This window comes from Thalassophryne amazonica, chromosome 23 (genome assembly GCF_902500255.1).
Source record: "Thalassophryne amazonica chromosome 23, fThaAma1.1, whole genome shotgun sequence".
Taxonomy (NCBI): domain Eukaryota; kingdom Metazoa; phylum Chordata; class Actinopteri; order Batrachoidiformes; family Batrachoididae; genus Thalassophryne; species Thalassophryne amazonica.
Window position 1 is genome coordinate 16,705,044 of NC_047125.1, and position 18,635 is coordinate 16,723,678.

Genomic DNA, 18,635 nt, shown 5'->3' on the forward strand with positions numbered 1-18,635 from the left:
CGGCAAATGACACAACTGTAACTTTATATATTGTCAAATATATTGTCATCATTTAACACATACTAAAACACTAGTGTAGGAAAACAATACGTTTTATGATGAAAACAGCAACATTCCTTTCTTCAGAGCTCTGCAATAATCCTGTATAACAAAACACCAAAATCTAACTAAGAAAAACAGAGATTAATGAAGAATTAGCATGTAGGTCTTTAAGTACACAAGATTCTTCATGCAAAAAATTTAAATCTCAGACTTTAGTCATTCTTCAGTTTTTAGGACACGGAAGGTTTTGTTGTACAGACGGGCCAAAGGACATCACTTTCACTTGATGAGCACAACTTACAGTTGTATCAAACCAATACATGGCATGGAATTTTAAAACCTGTAGAGATAAATATGTTGCCTTATGTGCACTGAAAAAGCTTTTTAATCGAGCTTCATTGTGGTTCTCTGCGCTGGGGTCAACTAGTGCACCATTACACCCATGAGATAATTATCTTGCAGCAACAACACATTTTTTTGGTATGAACAAGACCATTTGTTGTCAAAAAGAATAATTTTTTCCAGGATTGATCTAGGTTATACTAATTTTAATATCCCGCTTGTACACAGGACTAACATTCAGCTAAGTTTCAGCTCTACTTTTGGCTGCTCTAAGCATGTATATCACCGCTAAGGCCTGTGCACTTTTAAAATTATTCAAATTGGTAAAACAAAAAGATTTATGTTAAACAATGCTGCAGCACGAAATGCTGCAACCATATGCTTTATGGTCTTTGTGTTTGATTTGTTCTCGATTCTTTCAGCATGTACATGAATGAAAATGCACACATACACACACAGGAATACCTGCCATTCCTTTTCTTCCATTTTCATCCTTTTCACATTACTGCTCCTCTTCTGCACATTCCCTCGAGGGGCACAATTGTCACTTTTACCCAAGATGCTTCTGCACATAATAGGCGTTTTGACAAGATGCATAGTGGCTGCAAAGGGAGAGAAAATTGTTCAGCCAGGCGCAGGACCCTCCTCTTGCTCACCGTTTGAATTTACGTCATGTGTGTGTGTCAGTTACCACAGCGAGCCTGACAAGGTGCAGCTTCCACAACTTATTTCACCTGTCAACAGCGGGTGCACTAATGTGCGGAGGGGAGTTGGCATTTGCATGGTTGAACACCGCACGGTGGCCCAAACCATTCCACAAATAACCACACTATTTGTGGGTCATATCTCCTTTTAGAATGTGAAGCATTTCATCATGCTTCACCAACCCTTAGCCATTAGTGAAACTACCGTTTCATTTCCAACATCGCGGCTCATCTCTATTTCAGTAAATCACCATGAAGAGTCCCCCGGAAGAATTGAAACCAGAGCTGGCTCAAGTCAACGGGATGAATCACAGCATTTCCCTTTTAACTGCCTTGTTGTCTCAGTGGACAGGCCACCATCCAACCCAATAACCAACACAACATTTCAAATTTCAGCATCTGTTCGGGCATAAATACAATCAAAATGTTGACCCAGTATGACTTGACAAAAGACACTTATTACAAAACAATCAAAAAACATTCTTAAGACAATGTATACATTTCCAGATCTCTCAGTAAACAAAAAGGATTTTTATTGTTCTGATTGATAATGTCGGATTAGTGCCGCCTCGTGGTGAGCTTGCACATTGCATTACACCACTGCTGTTTGTGATTTTGTTTTCCTTCAGGTTTTGTTTCTTTGGCAAAGGAAATTCATCTTCCATTGCCTTCTTTGTGTTGAGCAGCTTGTACTTTATTAACCTGCATTTCACAACAATGAGGTTCTCAATCTTGTGAGGCTGCACTCGCAACCAGAGGAGGAAACAACAATTTATTCCTCTTTTTGTTCTTCAGTCTTCCAGCCATTGTGGACAATGCAAAAGGTGTATTAATGTGTGTGGTGACTGGTTTGTTGTACTTTCTATAGAGATACATGTGTCTATATATTGGTTGAATTCTTTGTTGAAATCATGACATCTCAAATTTCTAGAGGTTCTGGTGAATATACATCCAATACTGCATTCTAGGGGCTGCAGCTCATTCTAGCAAATGTTTGGGATGAGAGCAATTTAGGGCTAGTAATAATCAAAAAAATTAAATGATGCAATTTCAAACAGGTGATGGCGATAAGGGATTCCAATAATGATTTGGTACAAATGCACTATCCATGAAAGGCTGAATCTCTGAGGTTTCTCAACATCAACAAAATAAAGCTTCTTAAAATGTTTAAAATTTGTGACTCAAAGAAGAGTGGAAGGATTTGCATATTTCTCTCTTTAAACTGCATAACATCATGACATTTCTGAAGTATTCCTGATATTTCATGGAAGAAATAAATACCATGTGCTCTGCACCAAAGAAGAAAAGGACCATCCAGACTGTTACCAGCAACAAGTCCAAAAGCCAGGGACTGTTATGGTATGAGGTTGTGTCAGTGCTCTTGGCAAAGGTAATTTATCCTTCCGTGATGACAGAATTAATGAAGGAAAGTACACTGAGATTTCATTGCAACATATGCTGCCTTCAAGATGACAGCTTTTCCAATGATATATCCATGCATTTTTCAACAACACAATGCAAAATCACATAACAAAGGCATGTCTGCAAAAGAAGGTAACACAGGTACTGGACTGTCCTGTTTGCAATCCCGACCGACCCACAACAGAATGTGTGGAGAGTTTTTAAATGAAAATAAGTAACAATGAGGACATCAGACTGTTGCACAATTTAAGACATGTTTGCAAGAAACATGGGACAAAAGTACACCTGAAACACTTCACTTGGGGTCTTAATGCCAAAATGTTTGAGCCTTGTGAGAAGGAATGCCTGCATTACAAAGCGGAAAATGCTTGAGCATCCTAACTATTTTGGATTGTACGCAACTGAATACAACTTGTACATATGACTCAAGCAGTTGAGCATTCTACAAACAGAAGCCATTTGCAGGGAGATGACATCATCAGCTTCACGGCTTATGAAACCTTGTCAAAACAGTGGAAAACATCTGTGCATTCACCTTTGTGCTTAATTTCCGCATTTTGGTTTTTGTCACCTGCTGAATGAGCATTCCAAAAGCCTCTGAATGATTAACTGGCATAATTAAGGGTTAATTGAAGATCTTTAGGCTTTATTTAGGAGCCACCCTGCAGAACCAGTGCTTCTTATTTTGAGGAGCCAGGAAAACAAACAAATAAGTCTTGAAATTTATGGCAAGTGTTGTCGAGGATAATTTTGGTTCTTCCATCAGGACAATCTCAAAAAGATCCATGATACTACGACCAACTGTTCTCGTGCAGCGGATAGGTGAAACAATCCTGCAAATGGTGATACACGCACCAAGTCGGCACAAAATACTCTTAGATATTACTCTTTTGAAAAATGACAAGCCACTTGAATTTTCTATATGCGGCCAGGTCGTTAGGTAAGTAGGTAGAGGCGTGCGTTGTCACGGTGCAGGTGAGATGAGATCAGTCCAGATGAGTTTTGTATAAGTTTCAGTGTGTGCATAATGTCTGGAGTTGCCAGACAACATCAGAATGTAGGGGAGGACAGAAGATAAGAGGGACAGCCAAATGGTTCACCAAGGCCATAGAAATTCTTCTGGAGGAAAACAGTGGGGCATTTTGACCTTCAGAGGCTGATAAGCCTGTCATGTTTAGGGTTGAGCAGAGAAAACACTTTGCAGCTTGTCTGAGCAACCAAATCCAATTTATGAGTATTCCCTGGTCTCCGACATCTTCCTTTGCAAGGTGTACATTGCTCCGAGATGTATCCAACTTGCATCTGAGTTCAAGGGTTAACGCAAGTCTGAGAAAATATTGCCTTGCCCAATCATTAATCATGATGGACAGGTGATGGGTCGTGGTCGTGGAGCAGCCGTCTTGCCAATTCTCTGGGTAGGTCAGGGCAGCACGTAAGCCAATAAGTACCAGCCCTCATACAACAAATCCTTCAGTTTGTTCAAACCTGATGCAAATTATTGGTTGGGGTAAAGGATTAAAAAAGGAACAGTTTTGACTGAGCTGAATACTTGGTCTCAAAAGTAAAGGTCAAACAAGGTCAATGTCCATTGGATTCTATGACATGTGACATACCCTGTAACATAACTAAACATGATACATGCTCCAAACTATTCCTTTTTAAAATCCTGTTAGCTCAATAATTTGCATCGTTTTGTTTTTCCAAAATTGTGACAACTTAAACTTTTGACCCCTGTAGAAACTGAAAGTGACCTATGTCACCATTTTTGCTGTTTTTACCCCATAACTCCTGAACATTCAGTCATAGATAGTCCAAACTTCTTTATCAGACAAATAATGTAGTGTAGTTTTTAATTTGATTGGAGCATTTTTTATTTTGACCCTTGTGCAATTCTTCAATTGACCCCCGAGCTGAAAATTCAAGTGGCGAGTTTTTTTTTTTTTTCTAAAACAGTAATGTCTAAGGAGTTTTTGTGCTGAATTGATGCTTGTATCACATTTGGCAGTATTCTGCTCTAAATATTCTCTTGCTGCTCTACTATACAGTCAAATATAGAAAAGAAATGAAAAGATAAAGCAAAGGTGCTGGGGAATAATACATACTTTACAAGTAAAGAGGTTCAACTTCATACAAAGGAGTTAAACATTCATCCCATTGGCCCAACAGCACTCCATGATCACAGTGACAAAAGAGCTGGAGGCAGCATAGACACGTGACATCATCCACTGTTAACAGAACACTCCATCACTGTGGTCTGAATCGATGTCAGCCAAAGAAGAAGTAATCCAAAAGTGACAAAAAACTGGACAAAGGTTTTCAGTTGACCAGTAGGACAAGTGCCAAACATGAGTCAACAGCCCACCAGGCCACAAGGATGCTGTCACATTTCTATCAGATGCCTCCAAATGCACTAACTGTGTCCCTGTGTTCCTGAAGTAAAGGAGCAAAAGAGCAGGTGGTCCATCTTTGCATTTCATGCACAGACACAACACTGTCAGAAAATAAATGCGTGTCCGAAGGGGTGTGAATATTCACCGGTTTACAGGCTGAGGCTGTTCAGCCTTGTTTTGAAGACATGTCGACAAGAGCAGCAGGAAGACTGATATTGAAGTGTGACGAGTGTGAAGAGATGGCAAGAAGAGACATGACGCTGACGACACTGTCCTACTTCACAGTGCCATGTAGTTCTGATTGTTCAGGCTGGTTGGGTGAATATACATCAAGAAAACATGTTCACACTCAGATGCACGGCACTTGTTGCAGCTCTCAAGCTGGTTGAGTTTTGGAAACCTTGTGTGGTTTAAAGGGTTTGTAATAGTATCAACGCGAACTCTTGGCAAAATTCTATTGTTGCTGCATTAACGGTACAGTGGCTTGGAAAAGTATTCAGCCCCTTGGTATTTCACGCATTTAATTTGTTTACGGCATTTCAAATACAAAAAATAAATCAGGCTTCTCAAAATAAAAATTTCTAAAATTATCTTCCTTAGATTCAAACTGAAAGTACATCTCTACTAATTGAAATAAATTAATGAAAAATATAAAGCCGAGATGATGGATTGCATAAGTAATCAGCCCCTTTGGTATAATACCTGTAAATAGTCAGCTTTATTGCAAGTTTTCCTCAGACAAGCCAGGGGATGGATACATGAACATTGTCCAAGTCACTGAATATGTCTTGGACTATTACATCAGTTATGAGATGGCTTGAAATCCAGTTATCGCTGCAAAAAATGACTTTTGTCTGCTTAGGAGGACTTGGCGCTAAATGTGGACAGGTAGGAGATTCTCCAGGGAATCTGACCCATGAGGACAAGAACAACGCCAAAGCTAGCAAGGTGTAAGAGCACGTTAAGAGTGTATTAAAGGTACAAGACCTTTAAAAACAGACAGCCTACTTATAGGTAAGTGCTAAACAGTGAGTCCCAGATCCAAAATTCAGCCTTTCAAAGTGCCAACCAAAGCCAAAGATTAGGACTTTGGAAGGCATTGTCTAGTCCAGGGGGTAGGCGTCGAGGGCCGAGACACTGCAGGTTTTCTGTGTAACCATCACCTCAGCAGGTGGGTTGCTTGATGAGCTTCTGCTCTGAACATAAAGACCTGGTTGTCAATGAAATCACCTGCTGAAACACCTGATCTTTAATGAAATCACCTGCTGAGGCGATTGGTTGCATGGAAAACCTGCAGTGTCTCGGCCCTTTATGGCACATGATTGCCCACCCCTGGCTAGTCCTATTAGCTATGATGGAGGCATGTCACTTTTTTAGCACATTCATTTAACGTAAACAAATCCAATATTCTAACAATTTTGCAGACGGTATAATTATGAAATTAGGGGGTTTTCATTATTATTATTTAATCAGTGGGTTAATAAGAAAAACACATTTGAAATGATCATAAAAGTGAGATTTTACTTAATTTCTTCCAATTAATCCATGAGCCAGTCATCAATTTTGACCTAATTGGTACCACCAAAGGTGACAAAATGGCCTCAGTGTACCATGGCCTACAAAAAATGTAATACAGCAATCCCAGGGTGGCGGTTGTAGCCAGGGAGGGGTCAATGAAGGGTGATACTGAGGTCAAATTAAGGATTAATAAATGGAATAGTTTTGACTGGGTTGGATGTTTAGTCTCCAAAGTAAAGGTCAAACAAGGTCGACGTCCATTAGATTCTATGACGTGACATATGTTACCCTGGAACATAATAAGCATGACGGATGATGCAAACGTTTGTTTTAGATCCTTATTACCCATACAATAATATGCATCACTTCTACCCAAAATTGGAGCAACTTTACCTTTTGACCCCTGTTCAAACTGAAACTGACCTTTGTCACCAGTTTTGCTGTTTTTAACCATAACTCCAGAACATTCGTCATAGATAGTCCAAACTATACCTTTTGGAATAGTTATGATCAGATAAATAATGTGGTATAGTTTTCAACATGATTGGAGCATTTTGAAATTTTGACCTCTGTGTAACCTTTCATTGATCCTTACTGGCTACAACTGCCACCCGGGATTGCTGAATTACATTGTTGTGTAGACCATGGTACACTAAGGCTGGATTCTAAGTGTCGTTTCATCACCTAAAGTGGTACAGAAAACCTACTTGGCCCACTGACTAATAACCAACTTTATTATATAAAAATATATATTTCTGTGAACGTATTGTATCGGTACCCACAGATAACTGACAAAGTGACTTTTTTTTAACACACAAAAGCTTCAACATCACCAATTTATTACAATACATGAGCTCCCCCACCCCACCCGCTCATCTATCTTTTTTTTGCTGTTCTGCACATCTGCTCAGTTTATTAGTGTTACAATTTCAACCCTAAATGACTGTTGGACAATATCGGCACGTAGATGTGATTCACTCACTGGAAGCGACACATAATAAAGAGGCATCGCCTGCTTGAACCGGAGCGTCAGTCACAGGCTGGACACGTGTAGTCACACGTTTTATTCCTTCCCAATTGAGGTTAAGTGTTTTAAATTAAATTTGCACCTCAAGTTGTTCGGCTTGTGCTCATTAACATTTCATGCACAACAAATTGAGGGTTTCCCCGAAAGCAACCTGTGCCACCGAATAATCACATTTACACAGATGATGATGCCGCACATTGTTAAACGCTAGAAGAACAAGGTCAGAATGCACCAATAACCGAGGTCAGATCGACACCGTGAATATAATCCAATTTAAATTCCACAGACAACTTGACAGCTGGAACTTGACCCGGCATTCAGACAGGCCAGGCTGGCTGAGGTTCAATTACAGCAATATGTATCATTAATCACACGGGCGTCAATACTTCCAATCTCACTGACAGGATCTCTTCATGAACGCTTCATGTCTTAGTGTTTACCACTGTGCAACAGCTTTAAATTTGCTAATGCGTGCCAGCTGTGTCAAGTGCAGGCTGAAGAGGTCATCGGCTGACATCAAATGCTGTTAATGCGCAGTCTTTGGCAACAGTGGCGGTAATCAGACATCACATGTGTTTCTGAAAGGTTTCAACACACGCGTGACATCACATCACCTCCAAGCATATGCCCCATTCCACGCAATAAAACCGCCTGGTGTCGGGAACTAATGAGGGCTCCAGGGTGGAGGCTTAACTTCATAATTTATGCAGGGAGTTTAGAGTTTTTCCACGAAACACCAGTTTTTTTTTTTTTCTTTTTTGGTCTTTGCAACACAATCCCCATTGTACTGTCTCATGCGCTTCTATTCTTCATCAACTCTGCCAAACAAACACATCTGGTCAGGCCAGGTTGCTGTAATTGCACGACCACAACTTTGATAGAAATGTGATTTTATACACACAACACACACACACACCATATATATATACATACATACACACATACATGGAAATCACAACACTTCATTTTAATCCATGCCACTTCCAAACATTTTAAAAAGAAAGACATCTGAAGGCTGATACACAGCACAATACAAATGCACAAGTATATATACAGTGTGTGTGACTATGTTTAACTTTATCCTCTGGCTTCAGTGAGACTTCATTATGAAGTCACTCATACCAATCAATTGCAAATATTTTGCCCATCATCCATTGAGAATTCTTGTTTGCTGACATGTACCAAAATATGTCTTTTTCCAGACAGTGTTTTCCTGGACTGTGGATTAAACTATTCCAAAGTCTAATCTTCTCTAGATACTTATACAAGTAGTATCCCCTCCAGGTTTGAGCCATCTTGGCTTCTTGATTGTTGATATTTATGGGAGTTAATGTGTTTCTTCCTTGACCTTTGACCAAACTACTCCAAAATCTAATCAACTACACATATCTGTCCAATTTTTGAATTATTGAGACACACCAGCCACTTGGAGCACCTTCATAGCCCAGTAAGGGGCTGTGGACCACAAATTGATCCTTTCACATCTGCATTTGGATTAATGTCCAACACAAATCAATAAAGGAAACTGCAATAAAAAATATTCAAAATCAGCCATTTATGAATATTAAATATTTTAATTGATGACTATTAAAGTGTATCATCAAAATAAACAAGCAACCAATAACTTGATTCCTTCTTACAGCACTAATATGTACACATTCCTGTGTGTTACCTTGATAGTGGAGAAGATGGAGCTCAGGTTGATTTAGAACATGCAGACTTCAAAACTTTGTGCTGCGTGGAAGCACTGTTAAAAATAGCCACAGGATAAATACACAATTCCTCCCACTTAGTTCATATCAAAACTACAACAGGGCACACGCCACACAGAAACCTACTCTTCCATATCTATTCTGAAATGGCACAAATTGCATTCTGCATTTAACTTTGTGATGTAGTATTCACCTGCCATGTCCGCTTCTATCCTTGGGTTTATAGCATTGATTTTGGCACAGACAAACATGCACATATTCCAAGAGGAAAGCATGCATGCCAAGATGCTTGTTTGGTATCACCAGAAAGTAAATATTTCAGTTTTTATTCACATCACAATATAGATCACATCAAATAGCACAACACAAACTCACCTTGCCCCTTTAGCATAATGGTGCATTTGGAAAATGTCAAGAAAATCAAGTTGAGCATTTGTGGCAAAATGCCTGACTATCATATTTGTTTGATACCGTTTCAGTCCGTGATGGTAAGTTACAAATGGCTTAATCATAATTAACTGAATCTAAACAGGACTTGGGAGAAGTAGATGAAAGTGTGACCTTACAAAATCCATCAGTAGACTTGCAAAGATGTCATGAATTAGCTCATTAGCTTCCACTGGTTAAGGCAGTGTTTGCCTTATAAATAATGATAAAAAGTGATAGAATAATGTACTTTAGCTCGTTAGCTTCTGATCACTAACGCATATGCAATATAAATGTGCAGATTAAATTCATTGTGCATCTTGTGGCATTAAGTGGTAGTTGACCATTTCAAGAATGAATGTGACTTTTACTCCCATGTTCCAAATGTTCTTTGTCTCCTTTTCTTGACAAGGAATTTTTTGACAAATTCGACTTGTAGTACAGAAAATATGGCTAATTTGCCATTTATTTAACTGTTGCCATTTTGAATCTTAACCATGAGGACTGCATCAGCAAAAAATATATTACAATCTGTGCTATCCTCAGGAACTGCTTATTTTGTATTTTACATATATGAACCTTTGCCCAATAAATCCATATTGTACTACTGCCACCATTTTTGGCCAATGATTAATTTTCCCATTTTTGGGTCAAACCAATCATCTAATGATCATTCCACCATAACTGCACAGATCTTTGAAACAATGAATTTGAGCTGTACAAATAAAATCAAAATGCATTTCTCAACCCAAAATGGAATGACGTGGCACATGCAATTGTGCAGAAATGCTTAGGTGTCCTTGAAAATAATGTTCAAACAACCTTCTGTCTACTGTTTGTACATACATTTAAGTTATTTTGGTGTGTCTATAGAGATGATGAAGAAGTGATGCTGCCAGTATCACCAGTTTGAGTTTGTCCAATAATCAGTATTTCACTCTCCTCCCCGTTCCTGCCTCTAAACATACAGAGACCATACATCAAACCATGCATTTATGCCAAGCAATTGAATTCTTATGTGATATAAATCTGGGCAGTGAAAATGAGGCCCCTGCACTGCATCTTTGGCTTTGTAAACTGACTGCATTTCTCATGACTGATATCTTTAATTAGTGGAGCAGTCTGAGAGATCCATGACTCTCTGTCTTTCACTCGAGAGCTGAGACTTATTACTGAGAGGAGCTGGGAGATAAGAATCTTTGTGGTTGCCAAATGTAGCAACCAAGGCACTTTCAGCCCTTCTTTAACAGAAGAGAAAGATACTCCCTTTCCGTCTTTAACTGAATTCCATCAACCATTAGCTAGTATGTGTGAAATAACCACAGCTGATCTGAATTTTGGGTCCGATCTCATGACAAGTTGCAGTGAATTCGAAGACGTGTGTGGGAAAAGTAGTTGTGCATTCATGGAGTGGAGCTTTTGAAAACGGAGAGCCTTTTATGCCTTGCACTTGGCTCAAAGCAGCTTGGTGAGGTTCGATACATTATGGATTCCAAGCATGGAATAATCACCCTGGAAATATCAGAAGTTGAGAACGAGGTGGTGCCATATCTTCACATGTGCCTGCCTGAGCTCACTGAGCCAAGTGTGGGCAAAGCTGAGGTACAACCCCAAAAAGACCACAGCACACTTTTCAGCCCAGAGAAGGCGGCGGCGTTTCTAGATGTTGTTGGTGTATGGCTTTTGCTTTGCGTGATAGAGTTTTAACTTAACAATGGTTTTCTGAAGTGTTCCTGTAAGACCCTTTACACAATGAGGTCGGGTTTTTAATACAGTGCCGCCTGAGGGATCGAAGGTCATGGGCATCATTGTTGGTTTCGGCCTTGCCTCTTACAATGTAGAAAGTTCTCTCCAGATTCTCTGAATCTTCTGATTATATTATGGACTGTAGATGACAGAATCCCCAAATTCCTTGCAATTGAACAGTGAGAAACATTGTTCTTAAGCTGTTGGACTATTTTTTCATGCAGTTGTCCACAAAGTGGCGATCCTCGTCCGATCTTTGCTTGTGAACGGCTGAGCCTTTTGGGGGTGCTCCTTTTATACCTAATCATGACACTCACCTGTTTCCATCAGGTGTTGCTTTGAGCATTCATCAACTTCCCCAGTCTTTAGGTTGCCCAGTCCCAACTTTTTTGAAATGTGTTGCAGGCATCCATTTTAAAATGTAGCAAATATTTGCACAAAACAAAAAAAATCTATCAGTTTTAACATTAATATCTTGTCTTTGTGGTGTATTCAATAGCCAGATGAGATTTGCACCCATGTACAGACAGGGAAAATGCCTTGCATGGCTAAAGCTTGGAACACCTGCATGATTTTTGCAACACTGGCCATGGCTGGTTCAATGATTAGACAGACAGAAATTGAAATCAGGCCTCATTCCTGCAGCACATACATACACAGATATGTCATACAAAATAAAGAAATCAAAATATGATGGAGACGCCTTGCTACGCTTCATCTCTGGCCTTTGATTTTCATGGGTTTTTGACCCTGATTCAGCTTTCATCACAGGAGCGAATGATCTTCTGCTTAGATTTTTTGTCGCTTTCCCCTCATGTCCCTGTTTTCTAGGTTGTCTTCCAAACCCCTGACTGCCAGTGGCCAAAAACAAGAAGTCAAGGCAATGCACATTTTTGCCTGCGATGCAATGAGCAGCAGTTTTGCATTTGTGCTACAGCTGTGTCAACGATGCAAAACCACGCCTCCTCCACAGTGACCGTGTAGCACTGCAGGAGTAACATTCTGGTGCCAAAATCAATGAAAGCTCAAGCCACACCAGGTCGGGAGCATGCCATCACACGACTGGAACCACCCGGTTCCCAGAGGACAGCCCACACTGGATCACGCAACCACCAAGGCTGACAAAAAAAAAAAAAAAAAAAAATTCCCACCAACCTCTGCTACTCAGTGAATTCAATGAATCTCAATGAATATGTGGTTTCAAGGGAATCTGACAGAGAACAAGCATGTTCGTATATAGACTGTGGGTACTACTGGTGCGGTACTTATCCCTAGATTCTGCAGATTCAAGTGAACAAGAGACTATGATTCCCCCTGGAGGTGAGACCAGCTGATGTGGCTCCTCCCCCAGCTAAAGAGTACACATTTGGCAGCAAGGTAGAGACAATGAAGATGAAGTTTCCTATCCAAGGACAAAGACAAGTAGTGTGAGTAAGAATGGAACCTACATCTACATATTAGTAGGTCAACTGCTTCTCCCACTCTATACCTGGAAATCCGACCAATATTGAAATATGGCAACTGGTGATTGTATGAAGCAAGGAAGCAATTATCCATCAGAACTGAGGCATTCTTCACAAACGGTCTTAAAAACAGTCTCATGAAGTTGCCTTTTGAATACCAACTGGAGTATATTCCACAAGGAAGGACCACAGTAGGAAAAGCTCTACAGTCCTGCTGACCTCTTTTAACAAGTCCATGAGTAGGCACATAAGGCATAATAAGTTCAGCAAGCAAGATGGTTGGGTGCATGACCATTCCGAGCATTGGTGCACCCAAAAAGTATTTACAGCCCTGCACTTTTTCCGCATTATGTTACACCCTTAATCCAAAATGGATGAAATCCATTTTATTCCTCAAGATTCTAAACGATACCCCATAATAACAAAGGTTTTTTTTTTTTTTGCAACTTTATATAAAAAAAACAAAGGAATCACGTGTGCATAAGTATTCACAGCCTTTGCCATGAAACTCAAAATAAAGTTGAGGTGCATCCTATTTCCAATCTTCATCCTTGAGATGTTTCTGCATCTTAATTAGAATCCACCTGAGGTAAATTCAGTTGATTGGACATGATGTGGAAAGGCACACACCTGTCTACATATAAGGATCCACAGTTGACAGTGCATGTCAGAGTACAAACCAAGCATGAAGTCAAAGGCATTGTCTGTCGACCTCTGAGACAGGATTGTCCTTAAGGCACAAATCTGGGGAAGGGTACAGAAACATTACTGCTCTTTAAAGGTCCCAATTAGGACAGTGGTATCCATCATCTGGAAACGGAAGAAATTGGGATCCACCAGGACTCTTCCAAGAGCTGACTGCCTGTCTAAAATGAGCGATCAGGGGAGTACCCAACGGTCACTCTGTCAGAGCTCCGGGCATTCCTCTGTGGAGAGAGGAGAAAGGGCACCAGAAGGACTCTCAGACCATCAGAAAACAAAACTCTCTGGTCTGAGGGGCCAAAGCCTGAAATCTTTGGCGTGAATGCCAGGTGTCATATTTGGAGAAACAGGCATCATCCCTACAGTTAAGCATGGTGGTGCAGCATTATGCTGTGGGATGTTTTTCAGTGGCAGGAACTGGGAGACGAGTCAGGATGAGAGAAAGATGAATGCAGCAATGTACAGAGACATCCTGGATGAAAACCTGCTCCAGGGTGCTCTTAACCTCAGATTTGGTTGACGGCTCATCTTTCAGCAGGATAATGACCCAAGCATACAGCCAGATATCAAAGGAGTGGCTTCAGGACAACTCTGTGAATGTCCTTTAGTGGCCCAGCCAGAGCCCAGACCTGAATCCAACTGAACATTTCTGGAGAGATCAGAAAAATGGCTGTGCACCGATGGAAGTTGGCATGTGCTGCAAAGAGGAATTGGCAAAACTGCCCAAAGACAGGTGCACCAAGCTTGTGGCATCATATTCAAGAAGACCTGAGGCTGTAATTGTGCCAAAGGTGCATCAACAAAGTATTGAGTAAAGGATGTGAATACTTATGCATGTGTGATTCCTTAGTTTTTTTTAGATACATAAAAAAAAAAAAAAAAATCATATCAGTATGGGGTGTTTTGAGTAGAATTTTTAGTGAAAAACATCATTTACCTCCATTTTGGAATAAGGCTGTAACATAAAATGTGTAAAAAGTGAAGTGGTGAATACTTTCCAGACGTATTATATGTCAGCAACAATAGCTTGAAATCTACTGGAAGCTGTTTTTTGCAAAATTACTGGACTGGTTTCAATACTTCTTGCATCTGTTATCCATCATGTTACCATCCATAACTCCACTGCACACAGACCTGCTGTGAATCGATGAAATGATTCAACAATGGCACCATATGAGTTGATATTTGCCAAGACAATGTTTTGCCAACTCTTGACAGAACTCCAATAAGAGCCAACTTCTCAGGTACTTCACGACGGTTCAGTTGGGGATGCTTGCATCACAGAAAAATGTGATTCAGTTCAATTTGGCTAAAATGACGGGGCTTTTCAAGGCTGTTTTCATGAAAAAAATCTGGGCAGCACTGGCAATTTTGTAGTGAAACGCAAGTGAAAAAACAAAAACTTTTTGTCAGATGTATAATTTCAGAAAGTTTAAAGAAAACGCAGAGTGCAAAAATCTGTTTTGCAGTTAAATTAGCTTCGGCAAATGTTTTCCCGTCTCACTTCCATGAGCTCCGTTAGCTCCATGGAAATGTTGCAGTCTGTTGATCCTGTCTTTTTCCCTCCAGTCTCCCAGAGATCCGGGAATACACACCGGAGCAGCACTGCTTCTCTCATTTACACGGGCCTTCACAGGGCCAATAGCTGGCTGACATTTTGTCTGACAGTTCGGAGTGTACTATTCCCAAGCGATCTATTAAGTTATAGCGCACAGCAGATCCAGAGAGATCCAAGATTTGGAGTTGATGAGGTCATCAATAATATGAAGAAGCCTTAAAACAGATGTGTTCAAACGCTGATGGTGAACAGAGGAGGGGAGTTACCTGGCTTTCACAATTCCCCGTTGTATTGACCACAGCAAACGGTAAGTAGGTGGACACTTTTTCACGGTAAATTCCCAGCAGTGGAGACCTTTTGCCATCTGTGCGAGTCACAAGGTGAGTATGAGCAGTCCAAATTTATGTCACCCTCCAATAAATGTTGCCCACTAATCCACACAGGAACCATAAAAACATCACTGATGTCGTTTTTCCTTACAATGTCTCATCAAGTTATTTTTGTTTGCGTCCTTTTGTAGACACAACGACCCTTCAATGAGTCTCTGACCTCATGCAAATTACAATTTTATTTAAATCCCAAAGGATAAAGGGACCTAAGCTCATTACTGTGAAACGTTTCTGCATGACTGCATCACTGAACTCTTTCCATTTTGCCTAACATCAGGTTGAACCCATCCCGCTTGTTTCAGTTCTGCGGAAAACTCCAGAGTCAGTAAACTCCCAGAGGGATGTCGAAAACCAGCTCAACTGAGTTTACAAAGAAAGCTATGGATGATAAAATGGAATCTAACAAGCGTGTGGCAACAGTCATCTCGATAGAGGCACTTTTCATTATGCAATTAAATTTCACTGCTGCGTGGACAAAAGGCCCTCAATCTGGGTGTTCTTGAAAATGGACTATGGATGAAAATGGAGGAATAAAACACTGCAAGGGGGTAGGTAATAGCGCAATAAATACAGACACCTGTGTCCATAAAGGGCAATAAAACCAAGTTAGCAAGCTTTAAAACAGATTTAATATTCAGATGCCATGATTCTTTTTCCTTATAAGATAGAATTTATATCCTTTTAATCTTGTGCAATGCCATAGTTCCCTTGTGGTTTGTGAGTTTGGAGCTTTTTACTATTTTTGGAATTTGTGTGGCATTTAACCATTTCATCAACCACTGTCTTTGGGTATAATGTCCAAAGACAATGGTTGTCTTTGAATACCACTTGAATACTGTATTCAAGTGCTAATCTATGACAATTAAATCCCAGTGCTTGGCAAAGGATTTCAAGAACACATATTTTGTATTTACGCCAGTTTTTGGTCATTTAAACTGACCTTTGAACAAGGGATGGTGTGGTCCAACTTTTTTCATGGCCATTGCAATACAGATAATGCAACCTTCAGTATCTGCCTCTACCAGTACAATACCCCTTTTCTCCTGTCTTAAAATGGCTAGTATGTTGATAAATATGCTTTCCTCTATGTATTTCGTGAAAGGATGGTCCAGTTGTCCACCAGCATGAGCCACCTCAGGTTTGGACCCCAATTTTTTGAAGGTTTGGTTGTGTAAAACATGCATTGAAATATGGGTTGGTTTGACTGAGTGCCCCTCCAGTTAAGCACACTGATTTGTTCATCTACACAAGATAATATGTGATTCTATTTGAATATCAAATGGGAATGAGTGCACTTATTAAAACTTGTACTGCTCTCTCATTTCTCCACTTATCTGTCATTTGCATCACTTCATCTTTTTCTTCCTCTGGTTGGATTATCTTTATAAACATCCTCTGGACTCACCATTACGGGTCACTCAACCTCATCTTGTACAAATATTTGACTGATAATGCCCGCTATATGCTGGCTAATTAATGCTGGTTGTGTGACATAGCTTAGCTAACAACGCATAGAGCATTCTTAGTAGGCAAAGAAACGGCTAAACATTTTTTTTTTTTTAATTCCGCACAGATCGCCAGTTTGACTTGACTGTCTGCTGCTGAATTGTTGAAAAGTGAAGTTAATGTCGTCTTTTTTTCACCTTTGTTTCAAATGGGACAGAAAATTAATCATTTTCTACTTCCAGTGTGGGATCTGTTTTTTACTGTGGCACCCCTAAAATGTTACAGCCATTGTTATCTTTGTGCACACAACTAACCTAAAAGTTAGCTTCAATAACTGCTAATCCACAAACTGACAAGTTAACTGTGGTAGCATTAAACTGATAAACTATTATATACATATTTATAAACTATTAATAAATTTAAAAAACAAATAAACTATTAAGCCCCTGTTTAGTAAAGCAACTGCTAACTGTTGACTGCTAACTTTTATAGGAATTTGCTTTTTTTGGGGGGGGGGGGGGGGGGGGGGGGGTGGAACTCAATCCTGCAAAACAGAATGACAGACCTGAACATTTTTTATGATAAAGAAGTACATAAATAACAAGAGCAATCAGAGATTTATTACATCCACCAATCTCAATACGGACCACCTCCAAAATTCAGTGGAGTCTTCCATGCCCTAATATCCATCTGTGGTGCAAATGTGGCGAGAATCCGTGAAGTAGTTTTGACGTAATCCTTCAAAGCCTATATAAAGTGAAATCTTGATCCAGAATCTGGATCTGGATCCAGACCACCTCCAATCTTTAATGGAATCGTCCATGGCTTAATATGTATCTGTTGTGAAAACTTCGTCAAAATCCGTGAAGTAGTTTTGACGTAATTCTGCTAACAGTAAGACAAATAGATAAACTGATGATTTTATTACGACCTTGGTGGACACAATTAAATGAAATTGACAGTTTTCATTCAACATGCAGCTGATTCTCAGAATAAAAAGCATTAAAGTAATAATAAATATTAAGAAATCACAACAGACACACGGTAAATAATTTTAATAATCTAATTAATTAATTTACTCTGTTTTAAGGGCATGCTTCTCCATTTTCTTCAGCATAAGCTCCAGCAGAAGCCATTTAATTTAATTTATTTATTTATTATTTATTTTAAAATGGTTTTGACCATGAAAACTTCATTTTTAAATATGTTTGCAATTTACAATTACAGGAACTAAATTCAGTGGAAGGCAGAAAAACTTCACTGAGTGACTGAACTATGATCACCACTGATCATAATCCAACATGCTCGCATTTGCTGGTTTGGATTATTTGTGGACTGAGCCAAAGATATATTACAGCCCAAAATCATTTAACTTATCCTTAACAAAAGAATGGTTTTCCCACCAGGCCCTTTGGCTGTTCTATTTTTTTTTATTTACTTTTTCATTTGTGATAAAATATCCATGCTATTCACCAAAGGCCTACTGGCCCCAAGTTTAGATGAAATTAGAAATCTATAATTCAGTTCACACTTTGGAAAGTGTGCCCAGCAGAGTAAATGTTTGCACACAAATACTCAGCGAGGGAGAGAGAGAGAGAGAGTGTGTGTGTGTGTGTGTGTGTGTGTGTGTGTGCTGGTAAAGATATTTAATTTCTTACACTTCAGTCGATTACACTGCTTATGGCATAGGAAAAAAAAAAACAGCATTGAATAATGAACTATACGTGCATAACAATATATTCCATTTT